Genomic DNA, 21,303 nt, shown 5'->3' with positions numbered 1-21,303 from the left:
ACATCCATCCATGTCACAGAAAATGGCATTATTTCATTATTTATTATGATTTAGTAGCATTATATATATTATATATACATATCCATACATATATATGCATCTACATATGTATATATATATATATATATACACACCACACTTCTTTATCCATTCTTCTGTCAAAGGATGTTTCAGTTGTTTCTATGTCCTGGCCATTGTATATAGTACTGCCACGAACATTGAAGTACATGCATCTTTTCATATCTTTTCATATCTTTCATATCTTTTCATATGGTTTTCTCCATATATATAAAAATATCATGTTAAAATTACTGGTGTGATTACTCAGTCCTAACAGGACCCTGAGTGATAAATCCCCATCAGAAGTCCCATCTCACCCCGGACTCATTTACAGTAGGCTAATGACAGCTAGAATACAGGTGTGTGTTCATCTACCCATTGGCACACATGTATCATCAATTCATTGTACCTTGCAATGTTCAGAAGAGACCAGTCAGAGATTTCAATTGTAATTCTTTGGATTAGAGAAACAAGATATATAGAAAACACCTGGCACTCCATATTTTTAACAGTTTTATTGAAGTATAACTGATATACAAAAATCTGCACAAGTTTAGTGTATACAATTAATGGCACACTTTTTGCTTAGTCACTCAGTCATGTCCGACTCTTTGCGAGCCCATGGACTATAACCCGCCAGACTCCTTTGTCCATGGGGATTCTCCAGGCAAGAATACTGGATTGGGTTGCCATGCCCTCCTCCAGGGGATCTTTCCAACCCAGGGATCAAATCCAGGTGTGTCACATTTCAGGCAGATTCTTTACAGTCTTAGCCACCAGGGAAGCCCCCCAAAAGGCTGAGCACCAAAGAACTGATGCTTTTGAACTGTGGTGCTGAAGAAGACTCTTGAGCATCCCTTGGACAGCAAGGAGATTAAATCAGTCAACCCTAAAGGAAATCAACCCTGAATATTCATTGGAAGGACTGATGCTGAAGTTGAAGTTCCGTCCAATGCTTTGGCCACCTGGTGCAAAAAGCAGACTCACTGGAAAAGTCCCTGATGCAGGGAAAGATTGAGTGCAAGAGAAGGGGGTGACAGAGGATGAGATGGTTGGGTGGTATCACCAACTCAATGGACATGAGTTTGAGCAAGCTCCAGGAGATCGTGAAGGACAGGGAGGCCTGATGTGCTGCTGTTCATGGGGTCACAAAGTGTTGGACACAACTGAGCAACAGAAAACAACTCCTGAAATAGTGTAAGCATATTAAATCTATGACGTGGGATCTTTGAGGGTAAAACCCATATTCTATATGTGTTCTGAACCCCCAACATGACTGTCTTAGTCCACTTAGGCTCCATAACATAACCCCACAGTCTGGGCAGCTTAAACAACAGATATTTATTTTCTCTCATTTTAATTTCTTGGACTTGAAAGTCCACGATCAAGGTGTGGCAGGACTAGTTTCAGATGATATCTCTCTTCTCAGCTGATAGATAGCATCTTCTCACTGGGTCTCATATAGCTTTTTCCCTATGCCCGCATGGGAAGAGACAGATCTCTGGTTTCTCTTTCTCTTTATATAAGAACACCAGTTCTATTGAATCAGGGCCTCACTTCTATAACCTCATTCAGTTCAATTCAGCTGTCATGTCCGACTCTTTGCGACGCTGTAGACTGTAGCCTGCCAGGCTCCTCTGTCCATAGGATTTTTCAGGCAAAAATACTGAAAAGGATTGCCATGCCCTCCTCCAGGGAATCTTCCAGACCCAGGGACCAAACCTGTGTCTCTTAGTTTCCTGCATTGGCAGGCAAGCTCTTTACCACTACCACCACCTGGGAAGCCCTCATTTAACCTTAATTACTTCCTTGTAGACCTCATTACCAAAGATAATTACATTGGCAGTTAAAGCTTCAATATGTGAATTTTGAGGAGATAATTCAGTTCATGATATTGATTATAAATGAATTGAGGAGTGGAAGTGTTACCTAAAATCTGTGGGATTCTATCTTTAAATTAATAGGTATGGAATGATTTGGAAAATCCTTATTTTCAAAACCCAGTTTATTTTCTACTAATTTCAGCATCTTAGATCTTACACCTTCTTCCCCATTCCATACCAAATAGTTTTCTTTCTTCAGAGATTAGTTTGGGATCCATGTCACTAACACAGGAGTTGACATCACTTTTCTAGAAGAATGACAATTTTCCAAAGATCAACCATGAATTATTTTCCATATCCTTTCAGCAGGTCAGAAGTAAAATTGAATGGCTTCATGTAATTTACAATCTTCATATTGTGTGTTCAAAATGAGTAGCGTGGGCTTGCCTAGCCTGGCTGTGAATACCTGTCTTGAACAGTTTCTGAAATTACTGGAAAATACCCCTGTCTATTGTGGTAAATGCATTATTAAGATTACAGCTGTGCTTCAGGTGCCGTTATGTGGTATTTGTCAATGTGAGGTGTCTCATTAATTAATTCTTTCTGAGCTTTCAAATAAGTACTGAAGAATACAACCAGCAGGAAGAAGGAAAATGACTGACTTGTCCCACCTCTGCTGGTTTCATGTGGCTTAAAATGAAAATGTAGACACACTAAAACAGTTCAGGTCAGTTCAGTTCAGTCGCTCAGTCGTGTCCAACTCCTTGAGACCCCAGAAAGCATTGGCACATCTAAATTGAAGGTAAATCTTGGTGTATATATTTTGTAACTGAAAAGAGTGATGAAATTGCATTTCTGGCAAAGCAGGAAAAAGAATAATGGCTTAATTTTATTAATCGTGGTTTTCTTAAAAGAGTAGTTTCCTTTTATATTATTGCAAAGTTGCCATGACAATTCAAGAAAGTTGCATAACCTCAGGACAGAACAATTTGTTAAGATGAAGGCAAAGTATAAAGGTAGTGGGCACATTGGAATCACAGCTCCAGGGCATTACTACTGCCCACTGTGTTACCAAGAGGAAGTTCAAACAACTGTAATTGTCACCAATTCCACAGCTATTGTATTTTCAGGGACATTTGCAAGCCAATGATCAGATTACAAATGTATGAATCAGTTAAAGAACTTATTCAGCTTAAAATTAGTAAAAATGTACATACTAAGTATTAATGCAGGTAAGAGGGAAGCAACAAAAAATTTACATTCAGTCTTTTAGTTGGCTCAGCTTTCCTGGCCTCTTTCAGCTCCAGCATACCCAGAGGTCCATGCCTTGAATGAGGTGGTTAACAGCTCTTCATCATTGTGGTCTCAAAGGAGATATCACTTTCTCTGAAAAAAAAATTGTTCCAGCAAGTATAGTCTAGGAGAAAAATGGAGCCCTATAGTCCCCTATTCCATTCTTTTTAAAAATTTTTATTGGAGTAGAGTTGCTTTCAATCCTGTGTTATTTTCTGTGTGTGTGTTTCTGTGTGTTCAGTTGCTCAGTTGTGTCTGACTCTTTGCAACCCCGTGGAATGTAGCCCTCCAGGCTCCTCTGTTCACAAGATTTTCCAGGCAAGAAAACTGGAGTGGGTTGCCATTTTGCCCTCCAGGAGATCTTCCCAACCCAGGGATCAAACCCGAGTCTCCTGTGTTGACAGGTGGATTTTTACCACTGTGTCACCTGGGAATCCCTGTATTAGTTTCTGCTGTAAAACAAAGTGAATCAGTTATATGTATACATATATCCACTCTTTTTTGAATTCCCTTTGCATTTCAGTCACCAAAGAGCAATCATTAGAGTTCCTTGTGCTATTCAACAGGTTCTCATTAGTTGTCTATTTTATACATAGTAGTGTATATATGTCAGTCCCAACCTCTCAATTCATCCCACCACCCCTCTTCTTTCCCCACTTGGTGTTCATATGCTTATTCTCTATACCTGTATCCCTTTTTGCTTCTTTGCAAATAGGTTTATCTGCACCATTTTTCTAGATTTCACATATATGCATGTGAATTACCTGGAGGCAGAATTTTTCTGTAGATGGAAAACTAAGACAGGAGCAGACCCCCTTGGCTGAAGACATAGGAATAAGTCCAGCATGGGGTGAGAGCAAGAAGTAAGGAGAAGAGTAGTATAAGTAAAGAGAATCTCATGGAACAAACCACATGATCCCTTGAAGACCATGGTAAAGATATTGGGTTTTCTTCCAGGGATAATAGGAAGCTCTATTATATACATAAAAAAATGTATATTTTTTACTGGCTGAGGATTAGGTTAAGAGTAGAGAAAGGAGATCACTCACAAAACCATTGTTGGTGTTCACGCAAGATGGGATTATGGCCTGAAATAGGATGGTAGGAGCAAGACCCATGAGAAGCAGTCAGATTTGGGATATATTTTAAAGGCAGAGGAACCAGAGATCAAATTGCCAACATCCGCTAGATCATGAGAAAAGCAAGAGAGTCCCAGAAAAACATCTATTTCTGCCTTATTCACTATGCCAAAGTCTTTGACTGTGTGGATCACAATAAACCGTGGAAAATTCTGAAAGAGATGGGAATCCAGACCACCTGACCTGCCTCTTGAGAAACCTGTATGCAGGTCAGGAAGCAACAGTTAGAACTGGACATGGAACAACAGACTGGTTCCAAATCAGGAAAAGAGTACCTCAAGGCTGTATATTGTCACCGTGCTTATTTAAATTATATGCAGAGTACATCATGAGAAATGCTGGGCTGGAAGAAGCACAAGCTGGAATCAAGATTGTCAGGAGAAACATCAATAACCTCAGATATGCTGATGACACCACCCTTATGGCAGAAAGCAAAGAAGAACTAAGGAGCCTCTTGATGAAAGTGAAAGAAGAGAGTGAAAAAAGTTGGCTTAAAGCTCAACATTCAGAAAACTAAGATCATGGCACCCGGTCCCATCACTTCATGGCAAATAGATGGGGAAACAGTGGCTGACTTTATTTTTCTGGGCTCCAAAATCACTGCAGATGGTGGTTGCAGCAATGAAATTAAAAGACGCTTACTCCTTGGAAGAAAAGTGATGACCAACCTAGACAACATATTAAAAAGCAGAGACATTACTTTGTCAGTAAAGGTCCATCTAGTCAAAGCTATGGTTTTAAACAATGGTCATGTATGGATGTGAGAGTTGGACTGTGAAGAAAGCTGAGCACCGAAGAACTGATGCTCTTGAACTGTGGTGTTGGAGAAGACTCTTGAAAGTCCCTTGGGCTGCAAGGAGATCCAACCAGTCCATCCTAACGGAGATTAGTCCTGGGTGTTCATTGGAAGGACTGATGTTGAAACTGAAACTCTGGTACTTTGACCACCTGATGCGGAGAGCTGACTCATTTGAAAAGACCCTGATGCTGGGAAAGATTGCGGGCAGGAGGAGAAGGGGATGACAGAAGATGAGATGATTGGATGGCATCACCATCTCAATGGCCATGAGTTCAGGTAAATTCCAAGAGTTGGTGGTGGACAGAGAGGCTTGATGTGTTGTGGTTCATGGGATTGCAAAGAGTCAGACATGACTGAGCAACTGAACTGAACTGAACTTAAAGGCAGAACCAATGACATTGCTGATAAATTGATAAAGGGATATAAGGAAAAGTAAGAGTTGGAAATGGCTCCAAGGTTTGGGGTTTGGGCAACTAGATGGACAAAGATCCCATTTACTGAGATGAGGAAACTGGGAGATGAGAAGCCCAGGTTTGGAGAGAGAAGAGGGCATCAGAAGTTCTGTCCTGAAAATGTTAGGTTTGGGAATCCTATTCGTGGAATAGATTAAAAGAGATATCAAATGGGCAGGTGAATGTACATGACCAGACCGGGGAAATCCATGGAAGAATCAGGAGAATTTAGAGGGCATTAAAAGTCACTGGTTTGAGGTTACCTAGATTAAGATCCACAAGCTCTGGTTTGTGGTCAAATTAAGACGCATTTTTGTTTTGGTAAAAACACTTTGCTGGAACACAGGCCCATTCAGACCTTCAGGTATTGTCTGTGGACACTCTTGTGCTACAACAGCAGAATTGAGTAGTTATGACAGAGTCTGTGTGGCCTGTAAAAGCCTAAAATATTCACTGTCTGGACATTTACAGAAAAGGAAAGTTGCCAATGATGCCTGACCTAAAGATGAGTAGAGAGAGTTGTGGGATCTTCTAACATCTAAGTCAGAGAGAGCAGACGGATGTAGGAAAAGAGAATCAGAAGGAGCGGTGGTGAGAGAACAGGAAAATGGAAGCTTACGTCTTTATTCACACTTGTACCTTTCACATCTAGAACAGAGCCTGCCTGGGGAAGATGCTCAATGAATATTCATGGACATCAAATTAATGGATCAATAATACATCATTGAATTTTTTTTTCTAAACGATTGAAAATGTTTTTCCTTCCAGTCTGCCAATACTGTAGTATGATTCTAGGCTGACAGATTGTGAAGCTACCACAAAGTTTTCAGAGAAAAACTAATATTTTTCAACTCCTATATGGGTGAGAGAAAAACAGCAGGCTCTAGCATCAACTTTTGATCTTCTGTATTTCCCTCCTGATCCTAAAAATAGGTTCTGTATATTTTTATTGCAGGATCCCAAAGAGAGGAGAGATTGCCCAAAATGAAAGGGCTCAGACTGACTCTGCTCTTCACATTCTATCACCGGAGAAGATGGGCATTGTGTAGTGTAATTTATTCCAGCTGCCCAACGGAAATAAGTCATACTCTGAGGCCTTCTCAAATTGAAAGATTTAAGCTGGACAAGCATTTCTCACATCTTTCATCTGCATTAGATATCTAAGGGGAAAATCTGTCACCCTGGGAAGTTATGCACTCTGCTTCCCAGGATCAGGCTTATCACCAAATATTCTGTACAGCAGGTGCTCTCTCCCCCTGCCTTCAGATGACAGTCTTTCTGAAAAGTAAAGCTTTGTGAGAATAAGGATAAATAGGAAAGGGAATCCCAGACTGGCGATCCCTTCAATTTTTGTAAGCTATCTCTGTGTAATATCCTACCAAGTCTTCATATAAGAGATAAGGAAATATATTCAAAGTCAATAATAATAATCATCAGGCTGTACTGAGCACTTTCCTTGCTAAATTGTCTCAGGAAATCCTTACAATAGCCTTTGGAAGAAGGGTTATTTTCTTTATATACAGAAGACAACGAGGGTTATTTTCTTTATATACAGAAGACAACTTGGGTTCAGACATGCATGATAAAATTATTTGCTAAAATTCAACTTGCAATGCAATGAGCTAGACTTTTACTTTAAAGTTTTGTATTTGTATTTTTGTTTTCTTTTTACCTCACCCCATGCTTCCACAAAGCTCACCACTGAGCTATAAATGAATTGAAAAGAACCTAGACAAGATTTCTTAGGAAGGAATTAAACAGTTTAAGGACCCACTCAAAACAAAGATCCCATTTCCTTCTGACTTGTTTTAAAAGATAAACTGAGGCACATTAACATTTTCAAGTTTCTTTGAGCACGCATGGATTCAGATAAGGCAACACTAAACCAGAGGTGATTGAAAGCACTCCACCAACAGGAGTTAAGGAAGACAATTTTACTGAGATATGAAAGCAAAACAAGGATATTATTTCATTGGCTGTAGGTTAAGTGGGGGCCTTATTTGGGAAAACCTGGTTGATTGTGATATGTTGTTTTAACTTTCATTTTCTCAAATTCAACTACACTGGCTCTGGCTTAGGTTTTAGTTTGCTAGTGTAAGCTACCAAGACTTTAGAGCCACCCCCATCTAATAGGCTCCTTGCTTAATTACTTTAACTCTTGCCCGGGTGCTTATGAAGCCATGCCAAGTTATAAGATCCAGTGCCAATAAATTTGATGGTAATTAACTTAAGTGGCTTTGAGACACAGACAAGCCATCACTAAGTTGAGCTGAGTAAGATCGAATTACAGTCCCTGATTTAAAAACCATGCACGGCTACGCTGATAAGCTTTTATTTCTACTGAAAGTCATGCCAAGTAAATATTATCAACCAAGAAACTTCAGGGTGCATTTCTGTAATCTTTACTAATTATTTTGTTTACTAAGCAAAACCAAAATTCTTATCCAGAATAAGCACTTTCTAAAAAAGATCTTGCACTCCACAGCTTCTTTCCTGTACAGTAGCAGATGTCTCACCTGATAGTCCTTGGCAAAATGTTTCATCTTTAATCTGCGAGTTTAAATCCTGCCATGCCATTTTTTAATCATCATTTAACTTCTCTTACTGTTTAATTTATCCTGCAGTGAAGTGTGAAGCTGTGAGATTCTGCAAATAAAATTCCCTTGTGTGTATTAATTTTTAAAAATAGGAAAAAAAATACTTCCTCATGTTCTTCCAACTTCTAAACTATTCAAATGTGCCTACTTGCTCTCTAACATCAAGAAACATAATTCTGAACGTCTGTCCCTTAACATAACAGATTTTCTTCACTATGCCTCATGTATTTATCAATTACCAGTCACCAGTGGTTAAAAGAAAAGAAGTGTGACTCTTCTTTTTTCTATATTCTGTTAGTTAATGTTAAATGCATTATAAGTCTACAAGACTATATCAGAAGTCTAAGATGTGCTTTGTAGAGTGATAGGCTATTTCAAATCCTAAAGATGACACTGTTAAAGTGCTCCACTCAATACACTGGCAAATTTGGAAAACAACAATGGCCACAGGACTGGAAAAGGTCAGTTTTCATTCCAATCCCAAGGAAGGACAATGCCAAAGAATATTCAAACCACCACACAACTGCATTCATTTCACATGATAGTAAGGTCATGCTCAAAATCCTTCAAGTTAGGCTTCAACAGCATGTGAACTGAGAACTTCCAGATGTACAAGTTGGATTTATAGGCAGAGGAACCAGAAATCAAATTGTCAACGTCTGTTGGAAAATAGAAAAAGCAAGAGAATTTCAGAAAAACAACTACTTCTGCTTCATTGACTATACTAAAGCATTTGACTTTGCATATCACAACAAACTGGAAAATTCTTAAAGAGATGGGAATATCAGACCACCTCACCTGCCTCCTGTGAAACCTGTATACAGGTCAAGAAGTAACAGTTAGAATCGGACATGAAACAACTGACTGGTTCAAGATTGGGAAAGGAGTAGTACATCAAAACTGTATATTGTCACCTGATTATTTAACTTATAAGCAGAGTATATCATGCAAAATGCCCAGCCAGATGAAGCACAAGCTGGAATCAAGATTGCCGGGAGAAATATCAGTAACCTCAGATGTGCAGATGACACCACCTTTATGGCAGAAAATGAAGAGAAAGTAAAGAGCCTCTTGATAAAGGTGAAAGAGGAGAGTGAAAAACCTGGCTTAAAACTCAGCATTCAAAAAATGAAGATCATGGCATCAGGTCCTATCACTTCATGGTAAATAGATGGGGAAGCAATGGAAAAAATGACAGACTTTATTTTCCTGGGCTCCAACAACACTGTGGATGGTGAATGCTGCCATTAAATTGAAAGACTCTTGCTCCTTGGAAGAAAAGCTATGACAAACCTAGACAGTGTATTAATAAGCAGAGACTACTTTGGTGAAAATGGTCCAGCTAGTCAAAGCTACGGTTTTTCTAGTAGTCAGGTATGGATGTGAGAGTTGGACCATAAAGAAGGCTCAGTGCCAAAGAATTGATGCTTTTGAACTGTGGTGTTGGAGAAGACTCTTGAGAGTCCCTTGGACTGCAAGGAGATCCAACCAGTCAATCCTAAAGGAAATCAGTCCTGAATATTCATTAGAAGGACAGATGCTGAAGCTGAAGCCCTAATACTTTGGCCCCCTGATGCAAAGAACTGACTCACTTGAAAAGACCCTGATGCTGGGGAAGATTGAAGGCAGAAGAAGATGAGGATAGAGGATGAGATGGTTGGATGGCATCACCGACTCTATGGACATGAGTCTGAGCAAGTTCCAGGAGTTGGCAATGAACAAGGATGCCTGGCATGCTGCTGTCCATGGGGTCACAAAGAGCTGGACACAACTGAACTGAACTGATATAAATATATCACATATGTAAAATATATATATATATATATCACATATATATATCATTGTCTATATCAATATATTGGGCTTCCCTGGTGGCTCAGATGGTAAAAGCATCTGCCTGAAATGCTGGAGACCTGGGTTTGATCCCTGGGTCAGGAAGATCCCCTGGAGAAGGAAATGACAACCCACTCCAGTACTCTTGCCTGGAAAATTCCATGGATTGAGGAGCTTTATGGGCTACAGTCCATGGGATTGCAAACAGTTTGACACAACTGAGTGACATCACTTTCACTTTTCATTTTCATAGCAATATATTGGGATTCCTAGTCGGGGCCAGTGGTAAAAAATCTGCCTGCAAAAGACATAACAGAACCAGATTCAATCCCTGGGTCAGTAAGGTGCCCTGGAGGTGGGCAATGCAATGCCCTCCGTAATCTTGCTTGGAGCATCTCAAGGGCAGAAGAGCCTGGTCCATGAGGCCACAAAGAGTTGGACATAACTGAGCAACAGAGCACTTACTTGTTGATTGGAGATCATTTTCCAGAGCAATGCTGTGCTTAACATTAAGATGAAGGAAATCATACATCAACTGTGTGTTTTTTGATTCAGTCAAACCAGAGGTCACTCTCCCTTCCATTTCACTACTCATGCGGAGCCAAGCAGTAAGAGTTCACTCAACAAATGTGATTGTATTGTATGGTTCTAGGTACTGTGATCAGTTCAGTTCAGTTCAGTTTCTCAATTGTATCTGACTCTTTGCAACCCCATGGACTGCAGCATGCCAGGCCTCCCTGTCCATCACCATCTCCCGGAGTTTACTCAAACTCATGTCCATTGAGTTGGTGATGCCATCCAGCCATCTCATCCTCTGTCATCCCCTTCTCCTCCAACACCACAGTTCAAAAGTACCCCCCGTCCAAGGGCAGAGAATCCCTAGCAAGACAGTAGGCGCTGGAGCAGTGGCTGTGCTGCACTGGAGCGACTGTGAGCAGATACCTCACGTCCAAGGGCAGAGAATCCCTAGCAAGACTGTAGGAGGGGCAAAATCGCATTTAGAAGCAAACCCCATACCCTCCCGAGAAACTCAGCGGGCTCAAACAAACCTTGTGTGCACCAGGAGCCAGAGGCCCCACAGAGACTGAGACAGAACTGTGTTTGGGTGTCTCCTGAGGATGTACGGGCAGCAGTGGGCTGCAGGAAGGGCAGGGGCTCCATCTTGGGTGGCCCTGCATGGCATGTCTAACTCCATGAAATTATGAGCCATGCCTTGTAGGGCCACCCAAAATGGACAGCTCATGGGGGAGAGTTCTGACAAAACATGGTCCCCTGGAGATGGGAATGGCAAATCACTTCAGTGTTCTTGCCTTGAGAACCCCATGAACAGTATGAAAAGGTACTGTGATAGAGAAAAAAAGGCCCTTAGCCCTGGGTAGCTTACTCCCTGTAGAAACAGACAGTCAATGAAAGTAGCAGACAAATAGCTAAATAATATTTACCTCTCAGGGAAACTCTGGTATATTGGTTTCTTAGGGTTTCCACAGTAAAGCAACAAAACTGGGTGGCTTTGTGCTCAGCCACTCAGTTGTGTCCATGTCCCAATCTTTGTGACTCTATGGACTGTAGTCTGCCAGTTTCCTCTGTCCATGGGATTTCCCAGGCAGGAATACTGGAGTGGATTGCCCTATTCTCCTCCAGGGGATCTTCCTGACCTGGGAACTGAACCGGCATCCTCTGCAAATGCTTCATTGGCAGGCAGGTTATTTTACCACTGAGCCACCTGGGAAGCCCTAGGTGGCTTTAACAACAAATATTTATTGTCCCCTGTTTCTGAAGACTAAAAATCTGAAATCGTTAACTGAAGAGGAAAAAAAAAAGCACAACCTAAAAGTTGAGAATTATGTTTTATTCAGTGAACTTACTGAGGACTGTAGCAGAGATAGCTCTGAGGTACTATTTCAAAGAAGTAAGGGGAATGCCAGAATACATAGGAGTTTTTGCTAGGGAAAAACATATATATAGTTGAACATCAAAAGATTCCTACTCATCACACACACAAAAAATAAAACAGATATCTCAATTTAATGTTTTTAGTGCTTTTCTATGTGCAGGAAGAAGCAACCTTTTGGGCTCATTGAAGTTATTCCTTAAACATGCTGTCTAACTGTCTAGAGCCAGTATCCTGTTTTTCTCCATCCTGAGTCACCTCCAGGTGCATCACTGGGGCAACTGCAGGGGCTGGGAACTTTATGGCTGCGGTATCCTTGGTTTCCTGAAATGGCGGTTAACATATTTTGTCCACACAAGGTTCCTTGTTCCTTCTGAGTGCTGTGAAAGAGAATCTATTCCATGTCCCCACCCTCATTTCTGTTACCCTCATGTATCCCTTGGCTTGTGGATGTCCATATCCCTGTGTCTTCCTAACATATTTCCTCCCACACCTGTGTCTCTGCATCTGAATTTCTCCTTTCTATAAAGACATCAGTCATATTGGATTAGAGCCCACTCCAGTGATGTCACCTTTACTTGATCTTCTGCAAAGATCCTATTTCCAAATAAGTTTCGCTTGAAGTTCTAGCGGTTAGAACTTCAGTATCTTTGTGAGAAGTGATTGGGGGAGGGGACATTATTCAACCAATAGCAGGTAGAAGAGAAGGCCCTGAAACCGATTAACTGATGCTCAGTCGCTCAGACGTGTCTGATTGTGAACCCATGGACTACAGCCCGCGGGGCTCCTCAGTCCATGGAATTTCCCAGGAAAGAATACTAGAGTGGATTGCCATTTCCTACTGCACAACTAACTGGAAGCACAGAGAATGTATCTTTGGGGTGTCTGCCGCCAGCCCTCCCTGATGTTTCACCAGTTCCAGCTCTTGTACCAAGAGTTTTCTTTCACTTACTTATTCACACTCCCCCTGGCATTAGGTTCCCCCAAGTTTTTAGAATCTCTTCTTCAAATCACTGTGCTCTTCACCTTCTCTGATTTCACAATCACCCCGGATCTGCATTGTAACTTTTAACCTGATCATCTTCCCCTGCAGGCAAGTCTTTTGCACCCAGTTCATTTGGATCACAAATTGACTTAGGTTTGGCTTAAATTATGGTTGGCTTAAATTATGTTTTCTTTAAACATTTGCAAGCAACTTTTGCTCATATCTAAAAGTGAGAGAGCAGTAGAACAACAATGCACGTATTTCTGTAGTGCTTTATAAGGAGCTTCCCTACAGAAATTTCTCTTTTTGTCTCTCAACAACTCTATGAGATGTAAATTATGTTCTCCCTCAATGCAGGCAGTTAGCCTCAAAGATCACAAGCTTCTGAATGGATTCAAAAGCAAATTGGGACCATTTGCTGCTAAAACATGGCTTCAGATTATCTGTCACTTGAAATTATTTGGAATTGGGAAAGGTGGTCATGATGGGGATGAAAAAACAGTAGAGTGTTACCCTATTATTTACCAGATAAAATTTTCACCAAAATTATTCCTTCCTGGTGCATAACACTCCCTTTATGTGAACTGAAAAATCATCCCTTCAGGATTTAAGCTCCCTCATGACTGTAGAATTGATAAATCTTTCTTCCCTATGCGAGACATGTCATAATCAATATTTTCCTGCATTGAGCAAGCCTACGTTTTATCACAAAAGATCTAGTTTCTAACTTAATTCCACTTAATTCACTTTCATTCTCTTATTCAGATTTTTTAAAAGACATACCAAATGGAGTTTTCAGCAGGCAAATTATCATTCTCACATGGGGGTGCTGCTCTAATGTGCTTCAAAGAGAGTTTGATGCTGCCAAAATCACCCAAAAGGATAACCAGTCAGTAGGTGGTTATTAATTGAGAAGAATATTGTCTGTGTGCTCCAAAAAAGGAAGAAAAAGGCTCACTTCTCATTAGATCTCTACCCTCTGTTGTCTCCATGGCCTTTGTTGGAACTTGCTAGGTGGCAAGGCAGTGTACAAGCTTCAGGCAAACAGAAGAGAATACTTACCTTGAATAGGTCAAAAACTACACCCCCTTATAATGAAATCTCAGAGAGGAGCATTTAATTCCAGTGCTGGAAAGTTTGAAAAGGTTAATAGCAGGAAACATCCATTCCCAGCATAAAGTCAAGTTCACACCTGGAGAGTGCAAGTGCCAGTGTTAACTGGGAAGAAAACTCTGTCTGCCAACCTACAGTGTGAAAGTAAGGAAACAAATCTCTGGCTTGATTCATGCTTCTTCGTTTTCTTGATAGTTGCCCAAGTTAAATATATTCTTGGCTTAGTTGGCTTCTCAGCACTTGTTTTGGAAAAAATTGCATGACTTCTGCTACAAAAATTAATTGGTTTCTCCATCTTTTTATATTCTGCCATGTCATGTTAATAAAGAAGACAATAACTTCTGCCCAAGGGCTCATTAGAAAGTTTTATAAACAAAAACCTACTTGTCGTAAAAAAACATAGCTTTACTGGAAAGTGTTCAAAAATGGCCTCTAAGTTTCCCTTGAAATGATACTTAATAAACAGTAGGAAATGTAAACTTGTCACTCTTTAAGAAGGAAAGCTGATCATAATCCAAGTGACTTGCAAAGATCTCCTCAAATAATGTACAAATCACCATGATATTTAGAACTTAGCTTTTTCAAAAAGCAACAGTGACATCCAGTTAAACTCTGGTCTTTTGAGAGCTAAGCAATTAAGAGAGAGTTTTGAAGAGAATTTGCTCAATAACATGAAGCAGAGACTGTGTTACATCTCTGTAGCTCTTTACAAAGGACTTGTATGACATCCTCTGACTCCTCCTCCCTACCCAACCCAAAAGGTAGAGAAAATCAGAGGTACTGCTCTCTTCATTTTATAGAGTAGGAAATTGAAGCTGAGTAAGTCAGTACAACTTGCTTCAGTTTCAGTTAGTAATTGGCACAGATGGAGCTCTGGTTCCTTGCCTGGGCTACATTATAACTCATTGATTAAAAAATATTCTCTTAGCAAAAGAACTATCACAGGCTTTCTACATCATTTATTGCTTCAGTGACCATTAAAGACTGATGATTCCCAAGTTCACATCTGTGGGCAGGTCTATACACTGGGCTTCCTACTGGATATATAAACTTGGATAGGCCACACGCAGCTCAAATTCAACACATTCAAAGCTAAACACACCACTAGACGGGCTCCTTCTCACTGCACCACTGCTTGGTAAAGATAGATACTGCAAAGAAATTGTTGCAGGAATTTCCCAGCACTAGCCAAATGCAATCCATTCCATAAGCCTCTCTCAACAGTCTCAGCATTTACAATTTGTGGCATTTGTGCAATTATGAATTTTCTCACATGCCATTGTGTGCTTACACCTGTATCCTCCTCAATATTTTGAAGATATGGCAGATACAGTCCATGTACCTATTGTTTGGTGTGCATGCCATGTATGTTTGCTAAAATTGATCTGAAACTAACATAACTCTTAAATTAGAAAGACTTTTTGAATGAAGTTTTTATTTCAGAATAGTTTGAGGTTTATATAAAAGTACAAGGGTAATACCGAGAGTCCTCACATGCCTCACAGCTTCCCCTATTATCAACACTTTACATCAGTATGGTACACTTATCACAGTTAAGGCACCAACACTGATCGCAATTAACTAAATTTCATACTTTATTCTGATTTCTTTAGTTTTCACCTAATCTCATTTTTCTGTTCTAGGATCCCATTCACGATTCCACATTACATTCTTTTGCCATGTCTTCTTAGGCTCTTCTTGGTTGTGAGACTTTCTCAGACTTTTCTTGTTTTTGATGACCGTGACAGTTTTTAGGAAATACTATCATATTTTTCCACCCTAAAGTTATTCCCTTCCTCCTCTTTCCATTCTATATTCTTTGGAAAGATATCCCTATGATTAGCCCACACATAAGAGGGGGAGCTATGGTCCACTTACCTGAAGGCAGTATATCTATATGAATTATTTGGAATTCTGAACAGATCTGTCTCTTCTTTCCCATTGATTTGTTAATTCACTTACTTATTTATGTCAGTATAAACTCATAGATATTTATTTAACACTTTGAATTATACTTCAATGCTTTCTTATTTATTTTCTGGCTTGAATTGTTCCAGCTTTGGCCACTGGGAGTTCTTTCAGTTGGAAGAAGTCTTTGTTCATAAAAATAAAAATATCAGTTATGGATGCAAGCTGGTTTTTACCATTTAAGAAAATGACATAAGTTATGTAATTTAGATGCTTAAGATCTGATTTTAATAAACAAAAATATTTGTATTTCTATTCTTTTTTTCATACTTTCCTCCTCCTTTTCTTATTTTAACAGTTGTAAAAATATATAATCCCTACTCATCTTCATGTTGTACCTAACTAATCCCTACATCCAGCAGGGCATGATAATGAAGGAATTTTTATCTCTGTTTTACAGATGAGAAACTAAGACACAGAACAGCTAAATGGCATGCCTTGAGGCCTTGCATGCCACACTACGGAAATCAAATCTGTAAGGCATCACGCCCAACCATCTTGCAGAGAGCTGGGTCACCTTTGCCCCCCTCCCTTCTCCAATTATGGTGGACTTTGCAATCAATGAGGTGGTGATCATGCCCTTTGCAAAGGCTCAAGCTCTCCAGCAAAAGGTCAGCGGGTGTTTTGCAGCTCCTCTGGCAATGTTTTGCCTTCTTCTGCATATAAAGCCCAGCAGAGCAGGGAAATTTCTGCCACTTCTCAGGACCACCTGGAGTTCTCAATTCCCAGCTTCCCAGAAAAGCTTCACAAACAAGCTCCTTGTTTTTACCCTGATCCCACAAGACCTTTAATTCAACATCCAGTTGCCTGGTAGGCTTAGCTTTCTTTTCAAAACAAATAGCACTCATTTCTGTTCTGAAAAGCTAAGTTCTATTAAGCCACTGTCCAACACTAATGGGAGATAAGATTTTGCATTCTCAGTGCTGGATAACACAGGGATTGAAAAGGAGGCTGAAGAGGAAAAAAATGCACAAATGTGGCTAAAACAAAAAGTGCCTCCAGTTTTATTTGGCCTATAATTTTGCCTATAATTAGCTTTGTGACTCCCCCGCCCCACCCACTTCATTCCCTCTGGACCTCATCCTCTCCATCTGTAAAATGGAAAGGTTATGGACCTGAACCCTGTGTAGACTTGCAAATTAAAGCCTTTACAAGAACAGTTTCATTTTATCCATACATCATTGAAATAATAGCTTCACTAACTTGCCCTTTTCACATGTGGCTACTTTGATATTTTACATTCTATTCCATATCTTTTTTTTTTTTTTTTTAATGTAGGTGATCTGGAATCTAGTAATACTTTTGTCCTAACCCAGGAATGGATTATGAACTGCAGTCCCTTTTGTTTTTAACTGGAGGAAAATTTATTTATAATGTTGTGTTGATTTCTACTGTACAACAACATGAATCAGTCACAATTTTATATATCCCCTCCCTCAGGAGCATCCCTCCCCTCCTCCCATCCCACCCCTCTGGGTTATCACAGAACTCTGGGCTGGGTTCCTTTTGCTATATAGCAACTTCCCCCTAGCTATCTATTTTATACATGATAGTGTATATTGACATTGTATATATGTCAATGCTACTTTCTCAGTTCTTCCTACCCTCTCCTCCCCACGCTGTGTGCACAAGTCCATTCTCTAAATCTGCATCTCCATTCCTCCCTTGCAAATAGGTTCATCAGTACCATTTTTCTAGATCCCACCATCGACTAAAAAAGATACACAACTTGAGAGCTGCAAGTTAAGTTTTACTTGGGGCAAAATGAGGACTGACTGCAGCCTCAGAGGCAGCATCTCAGATAGCTCTGAGAGACTGCTCTGAAGAGGCAGCTGGGGAAGGTCAATATATAAGATTTCAGGGAAGGGGGAGTTCAATGCAATCAAGCACTTACTTTACAAGAGGTATTCTACTAGTCAGGAGGATCTGATGTCATCATGAAGGGATTCCCTGTTTCTCTAGAAAAAGAGATGCAAAGCCTGGGATTATGAAATCAGTTCCCAAAAATATCCAACTGTCACGCGAGTGTATGCTCCTTGGTTCTTTGTCTGGTCACAACAAAAATTTGGAGTGACGGACATTGAAGCCCCCTTGGCAGGTCACAGCTCTTGGAGGACAGACGGTGTTATAGCTCTTAAATAAATCAGTGTTACAGCTCTATTTATTTAGATAATAGCAGGAAAATCCATCTTCGAGGCATGAGGGCACGTTGATCCAAAGATGTGAAGAGAAGATCGCCCCATCACGCGGGAGAGAGAGAGAAGAGGGCTTTGGCTCCTCTTTTTATATGTTTCTCTGTCCCTGGGCCTGTCTTATGTAAATTGGGCCAGCCAGGAGTGTTGTTTGTTTTACCTGAGGTTCTCACTCTGGTCCTCGGACCTTCCTTTGTTCTATTTTCGCGGGCTTTTCCCTTCCAGGTCTTTTAGCCACGGCCATTCTGGACTCCTTTTCCCTATTCTAACTACCTAACATTCCCCCCTCAAGAGATAGGAGGCCCAATTCTTTGGGAATAGGGGCGTTGAGGTCTCTCTGGCTACTTCCTGCTGAACTGGGACGGTGAGGGGCATTGGGCCTCCCCTCTTGCTAGTCTCAGGCCTCAGAGTCCTTCTAGCAGTGTCCATCTAAGGGTGACTGATGTTTTCCGTGGTTGGCTGTAGTTTTATATCTTTGTTGAACTGGCGCTGCATGTTGTAGCTTGACCTGGGCAGAGACAATACAGGTCAGAGAATTGACAGTACATGAAACAATTATAAGCAGCATCAGCATGGCATAACAAGGACTAGTAGGGGCATTAGCCAATTTTATATTTACATTGCCAGGATGGCTCAAGTCCCACCTTGTTCAGAGATCAGAACATCTATCTCCTGTCTGTTTTGGAGTACTATTTTTGCCAAGCTGTGTTGGCTCTCTAGAGCTGTCTTGAAAAATCTTATCCCCAGAGACCAGATGTTGGGGTAGTTTATTAGAATGGCAATCATTTGTAGTTCTGAATAGGTATCTGAGATCTCCCAGGGGCTCACAAGTGTATTGAGTGTCCTCTTCTGTTTTCTTCCATGGCTTGACTCGTGAGTAGTGAATCAGGAGTCATGTCCTGGCACCTTGACCGCTGTGGGAGTAGAAAGTATTACAGGGTAGGGGCCCTTCCATGTGGGCTGGAGTTGAGCCTTTGGGGACCTGTCTTTCCAGACTTTAATTAGGACTTGAGTCCCTGGAGCATGTAGTGGCGAGTCTTTAGAGTCTTTTGGGTCATGGTTCATACCCAACAAGCGTATATCCTGTTGGAATTGCCCAATGGCCATGGTATAAGATTGGAGGGTCTGAACCTCTGGATCTAGGAAGAGGTCATTGACATAAACAAAAGGTCTCCCACATAGCATCTCATAAGGACTAAAACCAACCTGTTCCTTAGGGGCATACGGGTACAGAGGAGAGCTATTGGCAAAGCCTCCTTCCATCCCAGGGAGCTCTCTTGGGTTATCTTTTTTATTGCTGATTTTAAGAACTGGTTGGCTTTTTCTACTTTTCTTGAAGACTGAGGCCTCCAGGCACAATGGAGATAGTAAGTAATGCCCAACACTTTAGAAACTCCTTGGGTGATCTTAGAAGTAAATGATGTCCCATTGTCACTTTGTAATGACCTGGGCAGACCAAACCTTGGAATGATTTCATGGAGCAGTTTTTTTACCACCTCCTCAGCCTTCTCAGTCTGGGTGGGAAAGCCTTCAATCCATCCTGTGAATGTATCTATCATGACTAATAGGTATTTATACCCTTGAGAAACTGGCATCTGGGTGAAATCCATCTGCCAGTCCTCTCCTGGATAGGCCTCACATCGTTGGACGGGCTGGGCCAGCTGGGGTCTTTGAGCTCCTTGGGGGTTGTTTAACTGGCAAGTGGGACAAGAGAAAACCACTTGTCTTATGGTTGTTTGGAAGCCTGTTCCTCTGAAAGACCTTTCTAGTAATCTTTGGAGGGTCTTTTCTCCTAAATGAGTGGTGGCGTGTAAGGAGTTAACCAACTTCCATTGGAGGTTCCCAGGCAGAAAAAGGAGCCCCTCCTTTTGGAACCACCCGCTATGATCTTCTTGAAAGCCCTCACTCTTAGCTTTAAGAGTTTCACCTTCAGTATATGAAGGAGTTTCTGGCAAGTTAGTGTGTGGAACTAAGGTGGCAATCCCAATTAGGTCATGGTTCTGTAACGCTGCTCTCTTAGATGCCTGATCAGCTGCTTGGTTCCCTCGTGCCACTTCAGTGCTCCCTTTTTGGTGTCCTTTACAGTGGGAGACTGAAACCTCCGTGGGCAGATGGACTGCCTCTGAGAGTCTAAGGATTTGATCACCATATTTGGTTGGGGACCCTCGGGTGGTCAAATGGCCCCTTTCTTTCCAAATAGCTGCATGTGCATGTAGCACCAGAAAGGCATACTTAGGCATACTTGGAGTCAGTATAAATGGCTATTCTTTTTCCTTTTCCCAGCTTTAAAGCTCAAGTCAGGGCTATGAGCTCAGCTAATTGGGCTGAAGTACCTGGTGGCAGATGCTTAGCCTCTATGGTCTCAAAATTGGAGACTACTGCATATCCGGCTCTTCTTTTTCCATCCAAGACAAAGCTGCTTCAATCAGTGTTCCAGATTTCCTCAGGACTGGTCAGAGGATCTTCTGACAATCCCTCTCAGGGTTTTGTCCAGTGGTCCAAGGTTTCTGCCACATCCAGTTGCACCCTTGGCTCCAGCCCCGTGATGGTTATCTGTGACAGGCGGGCTGGCTGGAGCGGGCCGCTTCAGTCCTCTTGAACCATCGTGAGGGAAGGCTTGGCGCTTGACCTTGAGGCTCTTGGGTCCAGAGGGCAGAGTGCCGCCCAATGTCCCAGTTGATGGCATTTGTGGCAAGCTGTTCTAGGAGACTTGTCACGGTTAGGACACTCTTTGGCCCAATGCCCCGCCTGTCTACAGATTAGGCATTTGCCTCGTGCCTTGTCATTCAAGGGCTCGGGGTGTGCCATAGGGCTTCCCTGGAGGGCGGCCAGCATCTGGGCATGCCTTGTCTCTTTCCTTCTCTCCCTCTCCTGGGCCTTGGCCTCCTTCTCCTGTTCTGTTATAAAAGGTACTGGTGGCTGTCTGGATCATCTCATCTAGAGAGGCAGCAGGGTCCTGCTGCTGTAGCTGTTGTAACTTAATTCTGATGTCTGATGCACACTGGGACAGGAATTTGTCCTTTAAGATCACTTGTCCTTAGTAAAAGTCTAAGTCCGAATTAGTAAACTTTTGGAGGGCCTCTTTTAGCCTTTCCAGAAAGGCAATGGGGTTGTCATTGGACTCCTGAGTTATTGCTGAGACCCGGGCATAGCTGATT

Source organism: Cervus elaphus, chromosome 25 (assembly GCF_910594005.1).
Source record: "Cervus elaphus chromosome 25, mCerEla1.1, whole genome shotgun sequence".
Taxonomy (NCBI): Eukaryota; Metazoa; Chordata; class Mammalia; order Artiodactyla; family Cervidae; genus Cervus; species Cervus elaphus.
This window is presented reverse-complemented; position numbering follows the sequence as displayed.